A 23,557-nucleotide genomic window follows, 5' to 3' on the forward strand; every position below is an offset into this window, starting at 1 on the left:
ATACTGTAATGTTAGTTAGCAGGCTAGCGGAGGCAAAGCTTTGCCCTTCATTGACATCATAGCTATCATAGCAACTACATAAAACTTATAATCGGAATTGTTATTAGAAACACAACTACAAATAATAAGACATACTTATAAGTTATGATTCTTAAACAACAGATAGTCTTGACAAAATGGGAATGGCTACGTCTTTCAGGAGAAGCTTTTGTGTGTATAGCTTTTTTATAGCATTGTACTCTGTCTGTCTGCTGTTCTCCATAAAATGTGCAGCGCACAGATAAACGTTGTGGTTATAATCTTCAGGAACAGTGTTAAAAATCAATTTTAAACTTTCTAAGTTCATTTTCCTTAGGACAAACTTTTTCAGTGGGTGGATAAAACAGTGACAACACTCTTCATCTTCTCTAGCGCAGCTTGACCAGGGGCCTGTTCTTCGTACGTTGCTTAAAACATCCGAGATCAAATGAGACATCCAAGATGATATCATAGTGCTAATCATGATCTGGCTAACTCGGTTCTTCGAACACACTTGCCGGATATGATTAGTATAGCTGGATTGAGTCATCTGAGATAATTGCGCGTTCATGCGCTGGTTAAAAGGGGATATGTATCGATAGTAGAAACATTGATCAGCAACGCTGCTATTGGCTGCTCAGCGTGGGCGTGGCCAAAGAGTGCGCACAGTTTTTCTCCTCAGCAGAGCAAGAACTAATAGCCAAAGTTTATTCGGAATTTTAATGTTTAATTAAAACGCCAGGGAACACCTCAAAGTCTGCAAAAGCCAGGAGAGAGGGCTGGCAAAAAGTAGCAGACAATTTAAATCCGTTTGAAGTGGCCATGTTAGATGTTTTTATCACTTATTAGCCAAAATTTTTGTATTTTAATAATTGCATAATTACTTTGTTCATTGTAATGTCAGAGTCACCACACTAGAACATGGGAACAAATAAAAGTGAAGTACAAAAATATTCTACAAAATGGTAATTTTTAGTTATATAGTCTCTTTTATAAAAGGCACTGTTAAATAAATGGTTGTCTGATTATGAAAGCAACCAAGAAAAAGGCTGAGAAAAGAAAAGATCTTAGTAGCCTACACTGTAAAATAATTTTTGCTGCATTAAATTAAGGCCGTATAGTCATTTCAACTGTTAAATATTGAGTGATGAATTGCTTTGACTTGTGAAAGTGAAAACTGATAAACTTATGTTAATGTAAAAATATTAAGACTTGTATCTGTTCCCAAGAAAGTGGTGGCTGAAATATGTGCAGTAAGTGGACATTTTCTAACTTTCCAAAATAAATAAAGTATAAGACTTTGTAATGTCCATTTGTTTCTATTGCACTGGACAGTGAATAAACCCTCTCAGATAACTGTCATATGGAGGAACTAGCCTACCTGCAAGTGCATAAATAACTTTACCTAATTTATACTTGTATGCTTTATGGCTGCAATATAAGTTGCAGGATTCCACATCTACAGAAAGGCCTACAGAAGAGTCTGCACAGACAGAGAGACATAGGCCTACAGGTGGGCAGTGGATAGCCAACTTTTCCTTTTTATTTGTTGCATGAGGCATGTGTCTAATATCTCTTGTTGCAGACACTTGACCACTGGCTTTTCTTTACAAAGCACAATTGAAATAAAACTCAAGGAACTAAGCATATTTGTCTTTTATTAAACATTTAATGAAAAGTGTGTTTTTTTTTGGCAATGTTGTGTAATATGGCACATGCAACAATGTCACAGGCCCTGTCAGGTGTGCAACCCTCAGACTTTTCAGACACTGAAATCTTTAGTTAGCCAAAGTTAATTTCATTGTGTGCCCTTGTCCTGGCTAGAGCTGCATTGTAACTGGTTTGGGTCAGGGAATGGGGTCATAAAACACCTGTCTGCAGGCAGGAACATGTCATAATCACCTATGAAAAAATGCAGTTCTGTTAGGATCAGCATAAGTGTATGTAATACAGTGAGCTTGCTATTTAATTGTGGAACTTTTCTTACCACTTTCAAATAATGTGCATAAATGTGAATCTCTGAAAATGCTTAAGTCATGCACAGATCCTGGCCATTTTGCTTTCACATTTGTGATATGGAAGATTTTAGTCAACTGCCTTTTTTTTATTTTTATTTTTTTATAATATTACTAATCTGGAATATTAAGAATCACAATAGTAACTGGGCTGCACATTTACATTGTGAACCCCCTTTCTGTTCATAAACCCCTTCATTGAGGCCTTGATGGCAGTCTATGGTCTAGCCTATAGTCTATGGTACCAATCACGTTCGTGAAGCCTGAGTGACATATACTGTAATCAGCATGGTCATGATTGCATGATCTTCATAAAAAATTATGATAGCCAAAAAAAAAAAAAAAAAAATGCTTTAAAAAAAAAGGCTTTACAACATTGGGTCTTAAGTGGCTTGGAAATGCCACAAAAAAAAAAAAAAACTAAAACTGTTTTTTAAACCTAAAAGCGCCAGGTAAACTCCGAATGACACGACAGACAGCACTTTCCATCAAGTTCTCCGCATCTCCAATAGTGTAAAGGAAAGAGCCACTCGCAAATAATCTTAGGGCAATGCAAACAGTTTGTGCTGTAGTTAAAGCCCGACTCTGACAAGTCTAAAATAAATGTGCGTTTCAACAAAATTAAGAATGTAAACGACAATCTCACGAGTCACGAGAAAAAATATATATCTCAGAAAGTGCACTATCGCGCTGCGCTGGACTTCCCGTATCAGCTCCGCTTATGAAGCCGCAGTCTAATCCTGTTAACATGAAATAAGCCTGCTCCCGAGCAGGTTCAAGCTTGCGCACCTGTTGCTATGACAGCAAGTCCAGGATGAGCGTCGAAGAACCAAACAATCCAAGATCATGCCAAATCGCCAACAATCAAATCCAGCTAACTGAGTTAGCGACGTACGAAGAACGGGCCCCAGGCCTCACCAATTTTGTTTGCGTATTCTCTGGGCGGGGATTATTTAAATGAGGAGAATTATGACATCATAACATCCGGAAAAAGTGTATTGTAGTCCAAATGAGCCATTCGTTGTAGTTCTTGAAAAGTGGATTCTGTTAAATAAAATATCTCCCTTTGAAGTGGACTTTGAGCTTTGTAACCTTGCAGATAATTTTTATGCTCAAACAGCAACATTACAGACTATCTAAAGTTGAAAAAGTTAAAAAGCATAATGGGACCCCTTTAAAGAACCCTTGCAAATATATATAACTTTAATATATTTCTTTTGTCTGGGTTACACCCTCCCTGCTTAAACGTATGCACGTCCCGTTGCATAGTCTTTTAAAGCACCAATTTATTCATGCAAAATATCATGGGTATCAGCATACCCATAGTGTGCAGATCTTCGTGTGCAGACGCTGCCTGGAAAGTCATTGCCTGATAGTGCAGGGAGGCAACAAGTCACTGCCTACGTTTTCGGAGGAAGCCATGATGACATGTTTGCAAGATACATGAGGAGCAAGGGAAGCACATGACAAACAGGAAGCATAACTAAGGCCTTGTCCACACTAACACATTTTTGTTTGAAAACGCATCTTTTTCTCTCTGTTTTGGCCTTGCGTCCACACTGAGATGGCGTTTTTATTAATGAAAACAGCTTTTAGAAAAAGCTCTACAAAGTGGATAAATTAGAAAACGCCGTTTTCGCGTTGTAGTGTGGACTGTCAAACCGGAGGTATTTAAAAACGATGACGTAAGTTTAGTCATGTGACGCATATTGTACCAATAGATATTCATGTTAATACCGGTATTGTGCCTGTTATCTGCTATTCACTTTCACACTGTTGCTAAAATGTTACTTTGCACACTCTTCATACTACAGTACTGCAAAGATGACAGAAAATGTACTCAGATTTGCTGTTCTGCAGCAAAACATGAGAACAGTGGCGCTTTAGACCAAACATATGGTAACTGAGTGACCTGGACGCATCAGTGAATGGTGAGATATTTTTCTAAATAAAATGATCCTGTCGAAGAATTGTGCGATAACTTTATTTATTTTTCCGTCTGTATCATCTTAGTGAGATTTTGTGAGGTTTTACGCATGCGCAGTAAGGTGAATTTAGCGTTTTCAGGCGTTTTCCAAAAGTTTCTCAACCACACTGAAACGTTGGTAAACTGCCCGAAAAAGCTAGTGTGGATGGAGAGCGTTTTTAAATGAAAACGCCGTTTTCAAATGTATCCAGATTAATTAGCTGGATACATTAGCTACGTCCTTGTCTCAGGTTAAATGATTCTGATTGGCTAAGAAATAGATAAACATAGTAATTTTCTACACATATACAGACAGACTGAAGCATATCTCCATCAATTATGCAGCTGACACTCGGACCCTGAAGTTAGGCACGTCATGACCGTCCAGGTCACAGATTTGGGTTGCTGGGCACCAGCCTGTTCCGAACAAAAACTCAGTCAATCTCCAATAATGCCACACTTTAAAAAATGCAAAAAGCAATGGAAAAGACATGTTAATTGCTTAACAGTATGTACCCTTACTATACACAGTAAAAAAAAACTGCAATAGGTCTCATGGGACATTTCATGTAATTTTACAGTAAAATACTGTTAAATGTACAGACTTTGGAAGTACACTGTAAAAAAAAAAACCTTACCGTTGCATTTACCGTACCTTATCGTAAAAAATACAGTAGCAATTTTTAGATTTTACATCATTGAACTAAAATTTACTGTAAAAAACTAGCAGCTGTGGTTGCCAGTACTTTACCGTAAAAATAAAAACGGTAGAAATATGTATGTTTTACGGCATTGAACTAAAGTTTACGGTAAAAAACTTGCAGCTGGTTGCAAGCGATTTACCTTAAAAAATATGGTAGTAATATTTTAGGTTTTACGGCCGTGATCTAAAGATTACGGTAAAAAACTGGCAGCTATGGTTGCCAGTATTTTACCGTAAAAAATACGGTAGAAATATTTTAGTTTTTACGGCACTGAACTAAAGTTTACGGTAAAAAACTGCAAGTGCTTTACCGTAAAAAATACGTAAGTAATATTTTAGGTTTTATGGCATTGAACTTCAGTTTATGGTATTAAAAAAAAAAAAAAACATGCCAGCTGTTGTTGCCTGTAATTAAAAAATATTGTATTACAAACCAATTTGTCATAAAAGTTATTATTGAGAACTACCAGAGGTTCAGACGTTGATGTCTAAAATAATAATAAAGTTTGAAGTCACCATTATGGAGATCAGTGTTTGCTTTAGTTGGGCTCTTGGGACTCTGTGCACCTTCATTATATTAATATGTGCCTCAGCTTGTGGAAAACTAATGGTGGGGAACTTTGAATCATCATGTGGTTTTCTTTTTTACCACCTGTGTTGGTGGTTATCGGTATATTACAGATATATACAGCAGATTTTAATACTTTCGTGAAAATAAATCAAAACGTTTATTGGTTAATGAAAAATAAGGGTTGTCCCGTGAAATCGAAAAGGTTACTACTGTATTTTTTATGGGGAAGTACTGGGAACCACAGCTGATGTTTTTTTTTACCACACATTTAAGTCCTGCTGTTTTTTTGTTTGTTTGTTTTTGCCGTAAATTTAAGTCCAAAGTAAGGTTGCTACCATATTTTTTTACGGTAAAATACTGGCAACCAAGCTGATGTTTTTTTTTACCGTAAATATCACAGCTTTTTTTACGTTGTGTTTTTTTTGCCCGTAAATTTAAGTCAATTTTATGTTGCCCGTAAACATAAAAGGTTGCCGCCATATTTTTTAAGGTAAAATACTGGCAACCACAGCTGCCGGTTTTTACCATAAATTTCACAATTTTTTTTAACAGTGCACTGGTTCCTTAACCTGTAACCAAAAAGAATAACACACACACCAACACACAGCTTCTTCAAGGTTGGATTTGGCCAGGCTCTAACTATAAACGAGATAATACTTTCTTTCTCTCAATGAGAGGACACTTTAATCTGACGCAGTAAAGGAAAGCTTTAACAAAGAAATGGTCCCTTAGACTTCAATGACCCCTGTGACTTATAGTCTTCAGGGTACCCTAGAAAAACAGATGTATGTATTGACACATGTTGAAGACCTTTTTCAAACACAAAACTTCCATTTCTGGAAGCCGGGCTAAATGAGCAAGCACTGTTATTGCATTCCTGGCATTTGAACCAGACCCTCAGTCACCTCTCAGATACCAAATACAGACATTAGAGAATACATGAAAAGTACAATTCAGTATTCACACTTATAACTATAACAAAGTAAAATCTCACAAGCCTACAGAAGTCATTCAACACATTTGATATTTAGAAGGAAAAGTATTGATTATTATTATTAACCTTGATTATAATCACTCATTATATATACATTAAAGCAGCAGTGGATTCCAAAAACCACCCCTTCAATGTAGATGTAGCCTAAGAGCATGATTACAAAAGAAAATAAAAAAATCAGAAAAATCTCCAGAGCACTGTCACTACCTTCCGCCATGTTTTCTCGTACAAAAAAAAAAAAAAAAACCCTGTAAGTTTCTTTTACTGTTTATCAGGTGTTACTCACTGAAGTGTAATTATTAAGAGTCTAGTGGTTTTTACAGAGTATTTATTGGTCAATTAATATCATATGATTCAGCGTTTTGTTGTTGTATCGTTTGCTTACCTGTTGATTTCTGCTGTGTCCTGGTTCAATCCAGAAGTGCGCGTAACCTATAATAGCAGTGGCAGTGGTCATACCATTTTATGTAGCCCTGCTGCTTCACATGTTATAGTTCTGATGTTTATGTGTTGAATGTATGTTTATTATTGTAATAGTTTACTTTGGTTAATACTGTGCTTAGTGTATTTATTTAGCTAGGCAAAAAAGAAGTTATTGTTTTGATGTCATTAATATAAATGGTTGTCCTCATATCTGTTTGGCTGTTTTACTTATTTAACCAGAGTGTTCGTTTGGTTAAGGGAGGTGGGGAGGCTGCTCTGACCATTTTCCTTTGTGTTCGCCCAGCAAACATTAGTTTTTAAATGTATTTATTTATTTATTTATTTATTTTTAGTTTATTGTTATGATGTACTTTGTACAGATTGCCCAATTATTGTTTATAAATTATCTTGCTTCAGAATCCATCTTGTCGTACTATTTCTTCCTAGCTCATCCTTATAAGCAACTTTCCCCAACCATGCTAGGATGGTGCTGTTAATCTTACTTATTTTGACCTAAAAAAAAAAAAAAAACCTGTCAATTGTGCATTATTGAATAAGAAAAAATCATATATAGAAGGTTTCATGTCATTTACACTAATGCTATGTTAATACTACTACAACTACTGATAATAATAATACTAATACTTTTATACTATTATTATTATTTCATTTGGTTACTGAAAAAGGTACAAGAAAAGTTAATGATTTCACATATTAATATGCTGATATGAAATCGTATTTTCTTACTTCATAAAAAAGTTCTACTGATATTAAACCCCATTTAAAAATGATTCTTTTTCATATATTATTTTACATCATTTTTTTTTCTTAAATTGAAAAAATAAATAAAAATGAACACTTAAAACCATGTAATAGACATGCAATTTTAATCTTAATTAGTTACATTATTCATTAAAATCAAGACCTTCATTGTCAATGCATAAACATGATTTTATACTGTAAACTATAATCAATTGTCAATCAATCAATCAATACAAATCAATTGTATACTGTTATTTCTATATTCATTTTGTGTGAAAATATGATTAAAAAGCAATATTGCAAGTTATTGGCAGTTGTCATCATCACTCTTTCCACAGGTCGTGTTAAGACTGGCCAAATTCAGCGTAACACAGTTTGTGGGTTATCCTGTCCTTGGGGAGGATTATGTTGTCCTGACGGTGGTCGGTGGAGGGAATGTGCGTGGCACAATAACTTCCTCAGAAGATTCAGATTCACTTGATGCAGACTCATTTGATTCAGGGTTTGAATCCTGTCTGGAACTGGATCCTGAGTCTGATGAATCAAATCCTCTGCGCAAAGGAAACTAGGGGTTCAAACAGTTGAAAAAAATTATTATTAATAATAGTACTGTATGCTTTTGAAAGAAACTGAAGTAGCTATAAAAGTTTTTTTTTTTTTAATGCTGTATATAAAAATAAAAATGTAAAGGAAAACAGATAACTGACACTTACTGATTTTGAAAAGACAGATGCAATAAAAAGCATCAGTAGCATTGCCTGTATTGACTTCATCCTACAACACAAACGTGCTTAAAGAGATTAATGTCAAACATTTATTCTCTAAATATTTTTTTATCACAGAATAACATTTTTTTTATTTATAACACATTTTGCTTGCTCATATTCAGTGATTATTCAGTTACCAGTAATATAGATAGATTCAAAAGCCATAAATGTAGCATAACTCAAGAGATGAGTGAGTTACCTTGCGCTGATGCTCTCGTCCAGTTACTGTAATGTCACAGTCTGTATTACTCTGGCATCTGTGATAATGTGGCTTAAATACTGGATGGATGTGAATAAACCAGGGCTTGGTCCAGTGAATTCCCATGTAGATGACGTGACAATAAGACAACATTTGTGACACTTCCGGGTCTATATCAAAACTTTAAAAATGCCTTGCAAAATCCTTTACTTAATCCTCTTCATCCCCAATGGGACATAAAGCTGCCCCTTCAGTGTGTAGTAATCCAAACAATAGTGTAAATCATGCAACGCCGCTGTCCCAATGCATTGTTCAGACAAATCACATTGTATGCTATGTGTTTAGCTTGTGAAAGGCTCAGAACTTAAAGGACAAGTTCGGTATTTTACACTTAAAGCCCTGTTTACAGATCGTTTCTGATGAAATAGAACGGTTAAGATTAAAATTTGGACACATGCTGCTGTCCCGAGAATTTTAGGTTTATTTCGCTTTCCCCCCCACCTACAGAATGGCTGCATAGGTGCACTCGAACATATCCTTCCTAAAACGCATTAAACTTTCGTTTACAAAGAGATGAAACTCACCGAGTGGTCAGGGGTGTTCACTGATATGCTCATACAAAAATCGCTGCAAAATATGCTTTCCAACAGGTGTTTTACCATTTGTTGTAAAACTGTGGATCTATTTTTCCAAACGTCTCACACCCGTAGATTCTTCCGTTGAGAGCTTGAATAATAGACACTCCAGCCCAGTTGGTGGCGATAATGCACCTTTGCCAATTGCAAGCAAACCACTGGCATTTCATTGAATACACAGAAGAAGAAGCAGAAGAAGAAGCGGCGGAGTAATACCGTACCTCACACAGCTCTTTCAATACACAGACTGATCTCATGAAATGGCGTATGTATGACACGCCAATTCGTATTTCCATTTTTGGCGTGCTATCAACACGCATAATTGCTTTTCAGCGTGTTTATCAACGCCGTTGACTTAACGTTACGATATAAATATATGACCTACCCCAACCCCGTCCCTAAACCTACCTGTCACTGGGGTTAATACCATTTATGAGTCTTCCCCTACCATCCTAGGAAAAAAAATATCGCTCCCCAGATGTAGATATACATTTTGCTTCATTTCGCTCGGACATTTAATGGCGTACACATACACGCGGAATCACTCTGACATTTAACGGCGTACACATACACGCGGAAGATGACGGTTCATTTCGGCGTGGACATACACGCGGATAGCTCAAAATGCGTATAGATAACACGCCACTTGACTTGAAAGTGGCGTGTATGTTTACGCAAAGTCATGATGTCATGTTGCAATACAAGTCAATGGAGTTGGACAAAAACTACGATAAAACCTGTTGGAAAGCATATTTTGCAGCGATTTTTGTATGAGCATATCAGTGAACACCCCTGACCACTCGGTGAGTTTCATCTCTTTGTAAACGAAAGTTTAATGCGTTTTAGGAAGGATTGTTCCAGTGCACCTATACACCCATTCTGGAGGTTTTGGGGAAAGCGAAATAAACCTAAAATTCTCGGGACAGCAGCATGTGGCAAAATTTTAATCTTAACCGTTCTATTTCATCAGAAACGATCTGTAAACAGGGCTTTAAGTGTAAAATACCGAACTTGTCCTTTAAGCGTACTCTATTTAACTTATGTACAGGATTCACTGTACTTTACATCTCAAATCCACATGTGGGAAATTATGGCCTGTGACTTTGGACACGCTCCAGTGCTCGAAACACAGCTTGAGGGATCTTGATGGATCACTGGTTTTTATACTGTATAATACACTGCAAACTCACAACTGAAATGCATTATTTGTCAAATTATTTAAATAGCTATTTGAATACGTTTAATTCCTGACATTTATATGAACTAATGTTGTGTAACATAAATACAGCTTAAAACCTGAGATGTAAATAAGCCTATAAAGGGTTAAAGTGTTGATCTATGACACATAAGTGTGTCCCTGATCAAGAAAAGGACAAATCTCTTGGAAATCTAGTTCAAAACACATGTGACAAGTTCTTGGGGCAAGGTCGGTGGTGCGGCGGAGCTCTGCGACTGTGTCCCGACATCAGCGTCCCTCAAGAGGTCAACATGGTAGCTGATTTCACCAAGTACAACATGTTCCTGGAACAAAATTCCCATCAACCAATCGGATTTGAGGGTTTTATAGTATATTCCAAGTTTAGGCTTACAACCAGGGTTTGGTGCTTCTGCATCAGTGTTATTCACCTATCATTTCCCTCTTATTTTTAGGGATAACTTATGGGTAAGGTTAGGTTTAGGGGGAGGGTTAGGACAAAAGTTTTGGACAGGAATGTTGTTCCTGGATCAACAAAATATGTTGACCCAGGAACGTGTCTAACTCTGCAAAATCAAAATCGTGTGGCTTGGCACGCCTGCAACACCACCAGGTTGGCCCACTACCACTTTGCCCACAAGTTTAGATGTAAAATGGCAAGGCTTTAAGGGCAAAGTGGGAGCCTCGCCGGATGAGAGATAACCAGCTAACGATTCCTTCATCCAGGGCATCTTCACATACCCATGTTCCTCCAACCCCTTAATGTTAGCATAGCTGGACTTGCTGGGTGGGAACATACAGGCAGAAAAAGATTTCCCCCAAGACCTCAACACCTCATCGTAGAGGTCTGGGAGAAACGGAAGACTTGCAGGAGACGAATGTTTGTGACCTGCCATGAACCGCTTGCCTAGCCACTGTCCAGTTTAGATTCAGTCTGACGCTGGTGCAAATAATTACATCCAGTAACTCCTCGTACGTGGGTGACAAGGAAGAGGTGGGCTCAGACAAAACATCCGCCTCAACTCCAGTCACATCTAGTTCCTCGGAACTACAGCGGCCAAGCAACAAGCTCTTCGCCGGACCGGAAGAAACCAGTGAGTGGGCTTACAGATTCAGAGCAAGAGCCTCAGGAACTGGCAAAAGGGAAAGACTTGCCCAAGCTCGTCGGCCAAATCAAGCTGCGAACCCCACGACCATAAACGCCACCCAAAAGGTGGGAACGAAGCTTTCTCACTGTGAAGTGATCGGAGTGAGCACAGAGCCCCCTCGAGGGCTGACCGCTCATGCTCCACTCCAAGACAAGATCGTTAGTGTCATTTGGTATGATATATCATTCACACGGAGGCGTACACTTCCTATATCTGCATTCACTCTTTTTGTTTTTTTCGGAGTTCTCTCACACGTACTTATAGCACATGTACACACAAACAAACAGCTTCCTGAAGACAAAGAACATGTGTATGTGTTCTCCTTTATACAGTATAGCCAGTTGGCGTACCTATGACGTCACCTGACTTCTTGCACTGGAACATTTACATTAGCAAGGGTTGAACTTTCGTGACGATGCAGCACTGGCCCAACTGTCCCAAACATCATTCACATTTGTTTAAGTTCATGTTCTCATGACATTGTAATGTTAGAATTGATAAAAATGTTACTGGCCTCCTGGCGATTGACAACGCTTTATATACTCGCCGATCTTTACTCACATTTGGTGCTTTCAGGCTCATAATAATAAACAACCCCTGTAAACACAATTGAATAAAACATAGGCGATAACTTTCGTCAGGACTTCACTGGAACAGAACATGAAAACCGCATCCACACGGCACAGAGCACTGATACAAACTTCTACACATGATTCACTGCCATAGTTTAACATATAGTGACAAATTGTGGTATAAATCCTAAAAAGAATTACACATGCTAAGTATGCATATGTTAGTGGATACATTTGGTGTGTTATTGACCTTCATGACCTTAGACACAGTTGTCTTTACATGTCTCATACAGCTATGATGAGAAGAGCAGAATAAAGTTCAAACTGACAATTCTCTTTCTACAAAATATAACTCTTGATTAGTTTGCTTGTATGAGCAAATTAATTCATTACAAAACAAGTAGATGTTTATTCTCTGGAAGACGGGCTAAATGAGTAAACACTGTTACTGCATTGCATACACAGGTCAGACCCTAAGTCACCTCTCAGATACCAAATACAGACAATGCCTGTAACATAAAGACCAGAACTGATACACTGGTTTTTAAGAAAGCCACTGGCCTACATGATCAATGGCATGTATCACATACTTCAATGAAAGAAAAAAACTTTGTTTTCAGAATGTCATTGTTCATTGTTGTAAGATGTCAGTGGCATGACATCTGACTGCTGATCCATAATGATGGATATTCAGATTTTACCATGGGATTTTTTGTCTTGTGTATCGCATGAGTGAGTGTAACAGTTCATATGACCAAAGCAAACAGGTTTAGCAGCTCAGACAGATACTTCACCAACCCAAAAGACGTCAGGATGTGAAACTGTCAGAAATGTAATTTTCTACATGGATGATATCATCTGACATAATCCCATATATAAGCCCCTGCATGAATGGTAGAGGTTATAAATAAATGACAATGAACGATAAACTCCATTTATAATGTAAAAGATATAATAATGTCGGATTTGTTGATGTAACACCTATTACAATTGTTACTCAGTTACTAAACTAACTAAATATATTAATTTTAACCAGTGTTGTTAGGTTCGGCGAAGGAGATTGAGTGTTATGTAAAAAAAAAAAAAATCACAGAAATGGGATGATTAAAGAAATTAAATTAAGCCGGCTTTACTGACAACTATTCTGAATAATATTATCTTGTTTTTCAGTCCTGTTGTATGTCTTTTAAGTCTTCTTTCCCTTTTGTGGAGGAAGTCAAGAAAGTCCAGTCCTTATTTCAAACAAATCAAAGACAACAGTAATCCTACCACTCTGGTTGAGGCCTTAAATGAATCACTTCCGTTCTTGTCTTTGTTCTTTCTTTAGGTTCTTTCATGGAGTTGACTCGCCATCTCAAAAAACTGAAGAAATCCATTGATGCAGCGATAGGGGAAGAAAAATAGATTCTGATAGTGTGTCCAGTGAAAAGAAGAAAATAAAATTGAGGGAACTTCTATAAATAAAACAATATTTTCTGTTCCTCTTAAATTAACAACTTTGTTTTAATCACATTTTCATCAAACTCTGTATGGATCCATCTCGTGCAGGGTGGCGGAACATAACTTAACTACAGCTCTGATTGGATAGCTGCCATTCCTCTCTTAAAGGGGTTCTATTTGTCTTTGGGGTGTACTAGAATATGTTTTCATGCTTGATTGTTCACATAATTTTTCACATATTTTACACTATTACAGCTCCTCTCTACCTAGTCTGGTTGAACGCGTCGTTTTCGATGAAGCCCCTCCTTCCGAAATACGGAATGTGCTGTAATTGGTTAGCTGACCCCGTGTGTTGTGATTGGCAGCGTTTAGTGCATGTTCGAGAAATGTGCCACCCCTTCATAACCCGCAAGATCTACTCAGATGTAAATATTACCGGTCGCATCAATTTCATACCATTCCAGACCCTGACAATGTTAACGAACAAGAGGATCGTGCAAAACGAATTTCACAGGACGTTTCAGAGTGGTATGTTTTTATTTTTATTTTCTTATAGATACAGTGTTATCCTCCATTTATTCATATTTGTCGGAAAACTATGGTACAAACAATACAAACAGTAATCAATCACAAAATCATGGATAATTTTCCTAAGGGGTGGTGAACAGTCTTACAAAAGCAAGATCTTACAAAAGCTACAGTAAACTATATCAATACTGTAATGTTAGTTAGCAGGCTAGCGGAGGCAAAGCTTTGCCCTTCATTGACATCATAGCTATCATAGCAACTACATAAAACTTATAATAGGAATTGTTATTAGAAACACAACTACAAATAATAAGACATACTTATAAGTTATGATTCTTAAACAACAGATGGCAAAATGGGAATGGCTACGTCTTTCAGGAGAAGCTTTTGTGTGTATAGCTTGCATTGTACTCAGTCTGTCTGCTGTTCTCCATAAAATGTGCAGCGCACAGATAAACGTTGTGGTTATAATCTTCAGGAACAGTGTTAAAAATCAATTTTAAACTTTCTAAGTTCATTTTCCTTAGGACAAACTTTTTCAGTGGGTGGATAAAACAGTGACAACACTCTTCATCTTCTCTAGCGCAGCTTGACCAGGCCTCACCAATTTTGTTTGCGTATTCTGTGGGCGGGGATTATTTAAATGAGGAGAATTATGACATCATAAGATCCGGAAAAAGTGTATTGTAGTCCAAATGAGCCATTCGTTGTAGTTCTTGAAAAGTGGATTCTGTTAAATAAAATATCTCCCTTTGAAGTGGACTTTGAGCTTTGTAACCTTGCAGATAATTTTTATGCTCAAACAGCAACATTACAGACTATCTAAAGTTGAAAAAGTTAAAAAGCATAATGGGACCCCTTTAAAGAACCCTTGCAAATATATATAACTTTAATATATTTCTTTTGTCTGGGTTACACCCTCCCTGCTTAAACGTATGCACGTCCCGTTGCATAGTCTTTTAAAGCACCAATTTATTCATGCAAAATATCATGGGTATCAGCATACCCATAGTGTGCAGATCTTCGTGTGCAGACGCTGCCTGGAAAGTCATTGCCTGATAGTGCAGGGAGGCAACAAGTCACTGCCTACGTTTTCGGAGGAAGCCATGATGACATGTTTGCAAGATACATGAGGAGCAAGGGAAGCACATGACAAACAGGAAGCATAACTAAGGCCTTGTCCACACTAACACATTTTTGTTTGAAAACGCATCTTTTTCTCTCTGTTTTGGCCTTGCGTCCACACTGAGATGGCGTTTTTATTAATGAAAACAGCTTTTAGAAAAAGCTCTACAAAGTGGATAAATTAGAAAACGCCGTTTTCGCGTTGTAGTGTGGACTGTCAAACCGGAGGTATTTAAAAACGATGACGTAAGTTTAGTCATGTGACGCATATTGTACCAATAGATATTCATGTTAATACCGGTATTGTGCCTGTTATCTGCTATTCACTTTCACACTGTTGCTAAAATGTTACTTTGCACACTCTTCATACTACAGTACTGCAAAGATGACAGAAAATGTACTCAAATTTGCTGTTCTGCAGCAAAACATGAGAACAGTGGCGCTTTAGACCAAACATATGGTAACTGAGTGACCTGGACACATCAGTGAATGGTGAGATATTTTTCTAAATAAAATGATCCTGTCGAAGAATTGTGCGATAACTTTATTTATTTTTCCGTCTGTATCATCTTAGTGAGATTTTGTGAGGTTTTACGCATGCGCAGTAAGGTGAATTTAGCGTTTTCAGGCGTTTTCCAAAAGTTTCTCAACCACACTGAAACGTTGGTAAACTGCCCGAAAAAGCTAGTGTGGATGGAGAGCGTTTTTAAATGAAAACGCCGTTTTCAAATGTATCCAGATTAATTAGCTGGATACATTAGCTACGTCCTTGTCTCAGGTTAAATGATTCTGATTGGCTAAGAAATAGATAAACATAGTAATTTTCTACACATATACAGATAGACTGAAGCATATCTCCATCAATTATGCAGCTGACACTCGGACCCTGAAGTTAGGCACGTCGTGACCGTCCAGGTCACAGATTTGGGTTGCTGGGCACCAGCCTGTCCCGAACAAAAACTCAGTCAATCTCCAATAATGCCACACTGTAAAAAATGCAAAAAGCAACGGAAAAGACATGTTAATTGCTTAACAGTATGTACCCTTACTATATACACAGTAAAAAAAACCTGCAATAGGTCTCATGGGACATTTCATGTAATTTTACAGTAAAATACTGTTAAATGTACAGATTTTGGAAGTACACTGTAAAAAAAAAACTTACCGTTGCATTTACCGTACCTTATCGTAAAAAATACAGTAGCAATTTTTAGATTTTACATCATTGAACTAAAATTATGTCACGGTTCATGAATTCACTGACTCTTTCTCGCGCTGTGTTGTATTGTGTGTGTGTGTGTGTGTGGGCGTGGTCACTGATCAGTTGCTGATTGTCATCAGCGCCAGCTGATTCTGATCAGCGATCTCTATTTAAGCTCATGGTTTTCGTCTTGTGTTTGTCAGATCGTTGTGGGATTTTTCCCTTGTCCTGTTGGTCTTCGTTGGTGTTCCCGGTCCCCGTTTGATGTTCACGCTGAGTTCTGCCTGCCTGTCCTCGTTCAAGGATCCTGTCTCGTCTCTTCACTTCACGGGTTCGTGTTGTGTTCCTGTCAGCCCACGTCGTCGGAGGATTCGTCTCTTCTCGTCACCACATCGCGGGATTCGGGTTGCCCATCTGCTCCCTGCGCTACCGGGGATTAAAGGACTGAGCTTTGAGTATTGTTACTCTTTCTACGTGTTCATTCAATAAAACTGAGTTCTTGCATCTGCATCTTCTGTCTTCATTACACGTAACAAATTTACTGTAAAAAACTGGCAGCTGTGGTTGCCAGTACTTTACCGTAAAAATAAAAACGGTAGAAATATGTATGTTTTACGGCATTGAACTAAAGTTTACGGTAAAAAACTTGCAGCTGGTTGCAAGCGATTTACCTTAAAAAATATGGTAGTAATATTTTAGGTTTTACGGCCGTGATCTAAAGATTACGGTAAAAAACTGGCAGCTGTGGTTGCCAGTATTTTACCGTAAAAAATACGGTAGAAATATTTTAGTTTTTACTGCACTGAACTAAAGTTTACGGTAAAAAACTGCAAGTGCTTTACCGTAAAAAATACGTAAGTAATATTTTAGGTTTTATGGCATTGAACTTCAGTTTATGGTATAAAAAAAAAAAAAAACATGCCAGCTGTTGTTGCCTGTAATTTAAAAATATTGTATTACAAACCAATTTGTCATAAAAGTTATTATTGAGAACTACCAGAGGTTCAGACGTTGATGTCTAAAATAATAATAAAGTTTGAAGTCACCATTATGGAGATCAGTGTTTGCTTTAGTTGGGCTCTTGGGACTCTGTGCACCTTCATTATATTAATATGTGCCTCAGCTTGTGGAAAACTAATGGTGGGGAACTTTGAATCATCATGTGGTTTTCTTTTTTACCACCTGTGTTGGTGGTTATCGGTATATTACAGATATATACAGCAGATTTTAATACTTTCGTGAAAATAAATCAAAACGTTTATTGGTTAATGAAAAATAAGGGTTGTCCCGTGAAATCGAAAAGGTTACTACTGTATTTTTTATGGGGAAGTACTGGGAACCACAGCTGATGTTTTTTTTTACCACACATTTAAGTCCTGCTGTTTTTTTGTTTGTTTGTTTTTGCCGTAAATTTAAGTCCAAAGTAAGGTTGCTACCATATTTTTTTACGGTAAAATACTGGCAACCAAGCTGATGTTTTTTTTACCGTAAATATCACAGCTTTTTTTACGTTGTGTTTTTTTTGCCCGTAAATTTAAGTCAATTTTATGTTGCCCGTAAACATAAAAGGTTGCCGCCATATTTTTTAAGGTAAAATACTGGCAACCACAGCTGCCGGTTTTTACCATAAATTTCACAATTTTTTTTAACAGTGCACTGGTTCCTTAACCTGTAACCAAAAAGAATAACACACACACCAACACACAGCTTCTTCAAGGTTGGATTTGGCCAGGCTCTAACTATAAACGAGATAATACGTTCTTTCTCTCAATGAGAGGACACTTTAATCTGACGCAGTAAAGGAAAGCTTCAACAAAGAAATGGTCCCTTAGACTTCAATGACCCCTGTGACTTATAGTCTTCAGGGTACCCTAGAAAAACAGATGTATGTATTGACACATGTTGAAGACCTTTTTCAAACACAAAACTTCCATTTCTGGAAGCCGGGCTAAATGAGCAAGCACTGTTATTGCATTCCTGGCATTTGAACCAGACCCTCAGTCACCTCTCAGATACCAAATACAGACATTAGAGAATACATGAAAAGTACAATTCAGTATTCACACTTATAACTATAACAAAGTAAAATCTCACAAGCCTACAGAAGTCATTCAACACATTTGATATTTAGAAGGAAAAGTATTGATTATTATTATTAACCTTGATTATAATCACTCATTATATATACATTAAAGCAGCAGTGGATTCCAGAATCCACCCCTTCAATGTAGATGTAGCCTAAGAGCATGAATACAAAATAAAATAAAAAAATCTGAAAAATCTCCAGAGCACTGTCACTACCTTCCGCCATGTTTTCTCGTACAAAAAAAACCCCTGTAAGTTTCTTTTACTGTTTATCAGGTAAAAGTGTAATTATTAAGAGTCTAGTGGTTTTTACAGAGTATTTATTGGTCAATTAATATCATATGATTCAGCGTTTTGTTGTTGTATCGTTTGCTTACCTGTTGATTTCTGCTGTGTCCTGGTTCAATCCAGAAGTGCGCGTAACCTATAATAGCAGTGGCAGTGGTCATACCATTTTATGTAGCCCTGCTGCTTCACATGTTATAGTTCTGATGTTTATGCGTTGAATGTATGTTTATTATTGTAATAGTTTACTTTGGTTAATACTGTGCTTAGTGTATTTATTTAGCTAGGCAAAAAAGAAGTTATTGTTTTGATGTCATTAATATAAATGGTTGTCCTCATATCTGTTTGGCTGTTTTACTTATTTAACCAGAGTGTTCGTTTGGTTAAGGGAGGTGGGGAGGCTGCTCTGACCATTTTCCTTTGTGTTCGCCCAGCAAACATTAGTTTTTAAATGTATTTATTTATTTATTTTTAGTTTATTGTTATGATGTACTTTGTACAGATTGCACAATTATTGTTTATAAATTATCTTGCTTCAGAATCCATCTTGTCGCACTATCTCTTCCTAGCTCATCCTTAAAAGCAACTTTCCCCAACCATGCTAGGATGGTGCTGTTAATCTTACTTATTTTGACCTAAAAAAAAACATACAAACAAACAAAAAAAAAACCTGTCAATTGTGCATTATTGAATAAGAAAAAATCATATATAGAAGGTTTCATGTCATTTACACTAATGCTATGTTAATACTACAACTACTGATAAAAGGGGTGGTGATGGCGCAATGGATAAGACACATGCCTTTGGTGTGAGAGACCTGGGTTCGAATCCACTGTGAGACACCAATGTGTCCCTGAGCAAGACACTTAACCCCTAGTTGCTCCAGAGGCGTGCGACCTCTGACATATATAGCAATTGTAAGTCGCTTTGGATAAAAGCATCAGATAAATGTAAATGTAAATAATACTAATACTTTTATACTATTATTATTATTTCATTTGGTTACTGAAAAAGGTACAAGAAAAGTTAATGATTTCACATATTAATATGTTGATATGAAATCGTATTTTCTTACTTCATAAAAAAGTTCTACTGATATTAAACCCCATTTAAAAATGATTATTTTTCATATATTATTTTACATCATTTTTTTTTCTTAAATTGAAAAAATAAATAAAAATGAACACTTAAAACCATGTAATAGACATGCAATTTTAATCTTAATTAGTTACATTATTCATTAATATCAAGACCTTCATTGTCAATGCATAAACATGATTTTATACTGTCAACTATAATCAATTGTCAATCAATCAATCAATACAAATCAATTGTATACTGTTATTTCTATATTCATTTTGTGTGAAAATATGATTAAAAAGCAATATTGCAATTTATTGGCAGTTGTCATCATCACTCTTTCCACAGGTCGTGTTAAGACTGGCCAAATTCAGCGTAACACAGTTTGTGGGTTATCCTGTCCTTGGGGAGGATTATGTTGTCCTGACGGTGGTCGGTGGAGGGAATGTGCGTGGCACAATAACTTCCTCAGAAGATTCAGATTCACTTGATGTAGACTCATTTGATTCAGGGTTTGAATCCTGTCTGGAACTGGATCCTGAGTCTGATGAATCAAATCCTCTGCGCAAAGGAAACTGGGGATTCAAACAGTTGAAAAAAAAAATATTATTAATAATAGTACTGTATGCTTTTGAAAGAAACTGAAGTAGCTATAAAAGTATTTTTTTTATGCTGTATATAAAAATAAAAATTTGAAGGAAAACAGATAACTGATACTTACTGGTTTTGAAAAGACAGATGCAACAAAAAGCATCAGTAGCATTGCCTGTATTGACTTCATCCTACAAAACAAAGGCACTTAATGTCAAACATTTATTCTCTAAATATTTTTTATCACAGAATAATTTTTTTTTAATTTATTACACATTTTGCTTGCTCATATTCAGTGATTATTCAGTTACCAGAAATAAACATAGATTCAAAAGCCATAAATGTAGCATAACTCAAGTGATGAGTGAGTTACCTTGCGCTGATGCTCTCGTCCAGTTACTGTAATGTCACAGTCTGTATTACTCTGGTATCTGTGATAATGTGGCTTAAATACTGGATGGATGTGAATAAACCAGGGCTTGGTCCAGTGAATTCCCATGTAGATGACGTGACAATAAGTCAACATTTGTGACACTTCCGGGTCTATATCAAAACTTTAAAAATGCCTTGCAAAATCCTTTACTTAATCCTCTTCATCCCCAATGGGACATAAAGCTGCCCCTTCAGTGTGTAGTAATCCAAACAATAGTGTAAATCATGCAACGCCGCTGTCCCAATGTATTGTTCAGACAAATCTCAATGTCTGCTATGTGTTTAGCTTGTGAAAGGCTCAGAACTTAAGCGTACTCTATTTAACTTATGTACAGGATTCACTGTACTTTACATCTCAAATCCACGCCGTGGGAAATTATGGCCTGTGACTTTGGACACGCTCCAGTGCTCGAAACACAGCTTGAGGGATCTTGATGGATCACTGGTTTTTATACTGTATAATACACTGCAAACTCACAACTGAAATGCATTATTTATCAAATTATTTAAATAGCTATTTGAATACGTTTAATGCCTGACATTTATATGAACTAATGTTGTGTAACATAAATACAGCTTAAAACCTGAGATGTAAATAAGCCTATAAATGGTTAAAGTGTTGATCTATGACACATAAGTGTGTCCCTGATCAAGAAAAGGAAAAATCTCTTGGAAATCTAGTTCAAAACACATGTGGCAAGTTCTTGGGGCAAGGTCGGTGGTGCGGCGGAGCTCTGCGACTGTGTCCCGACATCAGCGTCCCTCAAGAGGTCAACAAGGTAGCTGATTTCACCAAGTACAACATGTTCCTGGAACAAAATTCCCATCAACCAATCGGATTTGAGGGTTTTACAGTTTATTCCATGTTTAGGCTTACAACCAGGGTTTGGTGCTTCTGCATCAGTGTTATTAACCTATCATTTCCCTCTGATTTTTAGGGATAACTTATGGGTAAGGTTAGGTTTAGGGGAGGGGTTAGGACAAAAGTTTTGGACAGGAATGTTGTTCCTGGATCAACAAAATATGTTGACCCAGGAACATGTCTAACTCGGCAAAATCAAAATCGTGCGGCTTGGCACGCATGCAACACCACCAGGTTGGCCCATGTAAGAACTGATTTTCCTGCTAAAACAAAAACTCACCCTGCAATAAACCCATATAATGCACCCTGGACAGGGGATAGCAAAGACAGAGAACAGGACCTGTCCAAACTTATCTCCTTGTCTCCTTGTTTGACTTCAACTCATCCCCCCTCTCCCTCCTCAAGTCACTGAAAGTTCATTAAGAATGTCTATATATCACATATGGTGTATCTTGTGAATATATTGTTTTTCCATTTCATGTTTGGTATCATTTTAAGTGTCTCAGTGCGATTGGTAAAATTGTCTTAATTTCATTGCAGTCATTGGTTTAATGAGAAAGATTGAGAACTTAGGAAAATCCTGTTCTCCTCTCTGGGTGATGTCTCTTAAAGCTATCTCCTGAAACCAGGTGCTACCCCCTGGGGTACATGGATTGACCCAAACAACTCTAACCAATATTTGTATAACCCTTTTGTTCTGGTCTGGGTATTTAAGGCTAGGTGTCAGAGCAGTCTTTGGGACCCTTTACCAGGCATCCCCCATACAGTGCTGTTTCAGTGTTTTCCTGTTGGAAAGCCCTGACACACCACTGTGTGTCTCTGTCAGGAAAGCATTACTTACTTTTAGAGTCATCTTTGAGTAAATGATGTCATGTATTTATTATTTCTGAATTGGCTTTTAATCATTTACTTGTGTAATTGGCAGGATACATTTTTACCTGACAAATAAATGTTACATCTTGATTTATTCTGAAGGTTTCTGAAATCATTATTTTTAGACTATGAGGAGGCTGGTGCTACCGCAGCTTTGTGTCCAGGATAGCATATGAACAGAGCAGTAGGCACGTCATCTGAAGACCTTTTGATTTCTATCTATCACTGACTTGGCAAGTTGTACGGAAGTGGCTAAATAAACTACACTTTTTTGTATGAGTGAGCAGTAGGCAACCGACTTAAGAGGTAAAAGCAAACCCTGCACCCTCTAACCAAGATCAGACTGGCGAGGCTGTGTGCGTGAGATCCACGTAAACCCGGGGCGTGTGACTCTGTGCGGCATCGGGTCCCTTAATGAATTAATAATTGAAAGTATGGGATACTCAGAATAATCAAAGATCTAAATTAATTCATAATCAATATTTATGACTATTTTCTAATCAGAAACACAATCTAAATTTGATTATCATTTGAAATTGGAGTCAGATTAAGCATAAAGCTAAAGTAATGTTGAAACTAAATTCCAATAAATTAAGTGAACTTCACTGGAGCGCTGAAAAGACACACACGCATTATTCCTTCGCCCAGGCCGTTGGATTCCGTCGTTGGGCCAATGGGTGGTCATTACACCCACTACAGCTTTGCCCATAAGTTTAGATGTAAACTGGCAAGGCTTTAAGGGGAAAGTGGGAGCCTCGCCGGATGAGAGATAACGAGCTAACGGTTCCTTCATCCAGGGCATCTTCACATACCCATGTTCCTCCAACCCCTTAACGTTAGCGTAGCTGGACTTGCTGGGTGGGAACATACAGGCAGAAAAAGATTTCCCCCAAGACCTCAACACCTCATCGTAGAGGTCTGGGAGAAACGGAAGGTTTGCAGGAGACGAATGTTTGTGACCTGCCATGAACCGCTCGCCTAGCCACCGTCCAGTTTAGATTCAGTCTGACGCTGGTGCAAATAATTACATCCAGTAACTCCTCGTACGTGGGTGACAAGGAAGAGGCGGGCTCAGACAAAACATCTG

General features: G+C 37.3%; 2 long non-coding RNA genes across 2 annotated transcripts; both read right to left on the reverse strand.

Moving 5' to 3' along the window:
• Positions 1-7,622: 7,622 nt before the first annotated feature.
• LOC311285630 lies at positions 7,623-8,512 on the reverse strand. The gene is made up of 3 exons (XR_014626382.1): positions 8,419-8,512; positions 8,166-8,226; positions 7,623-8,017 (listed from the first exon to the last, which is right to left on the reverse strand). It is a non-coding gene; the product is annotated as an uncharacterized lncRNA (long non-coding RNA).
• An 11,380-nt stretch (positions 8,513-19,892) lies between these two features.
• Positions 19,893-20,932, reverse strand: LOC311284676. The gene is made up of 3 exons (XR_014626257.1): positions 20,677-20,932; positions 20,434-20,494; positions 19,893-20,287 (listed from the first exon to the last, which is right to left on the reverse strand). It is a non-coding gene; the product is annotated as an uncharacterized lncRNA (long non-coding RNA).
• Between the last annotated feature and the right edge of the window lie 2,625 nt (positions 20,933-23,557).

The sequence above is a fragment of the Rutilus rutilus genome (assembly GCF_951802725.1).
Source record: "Rutilus rutilus genome assembly, chromosome: 25".
In the NCBI taxonomy this organism is placed as follows: domain Eukaryota; kingdom Metazoa; phylum Chordata; class Actinopteri; order Cypriniformes; family Leuciscidae; genus Rutilus; species Rutilus rutilus.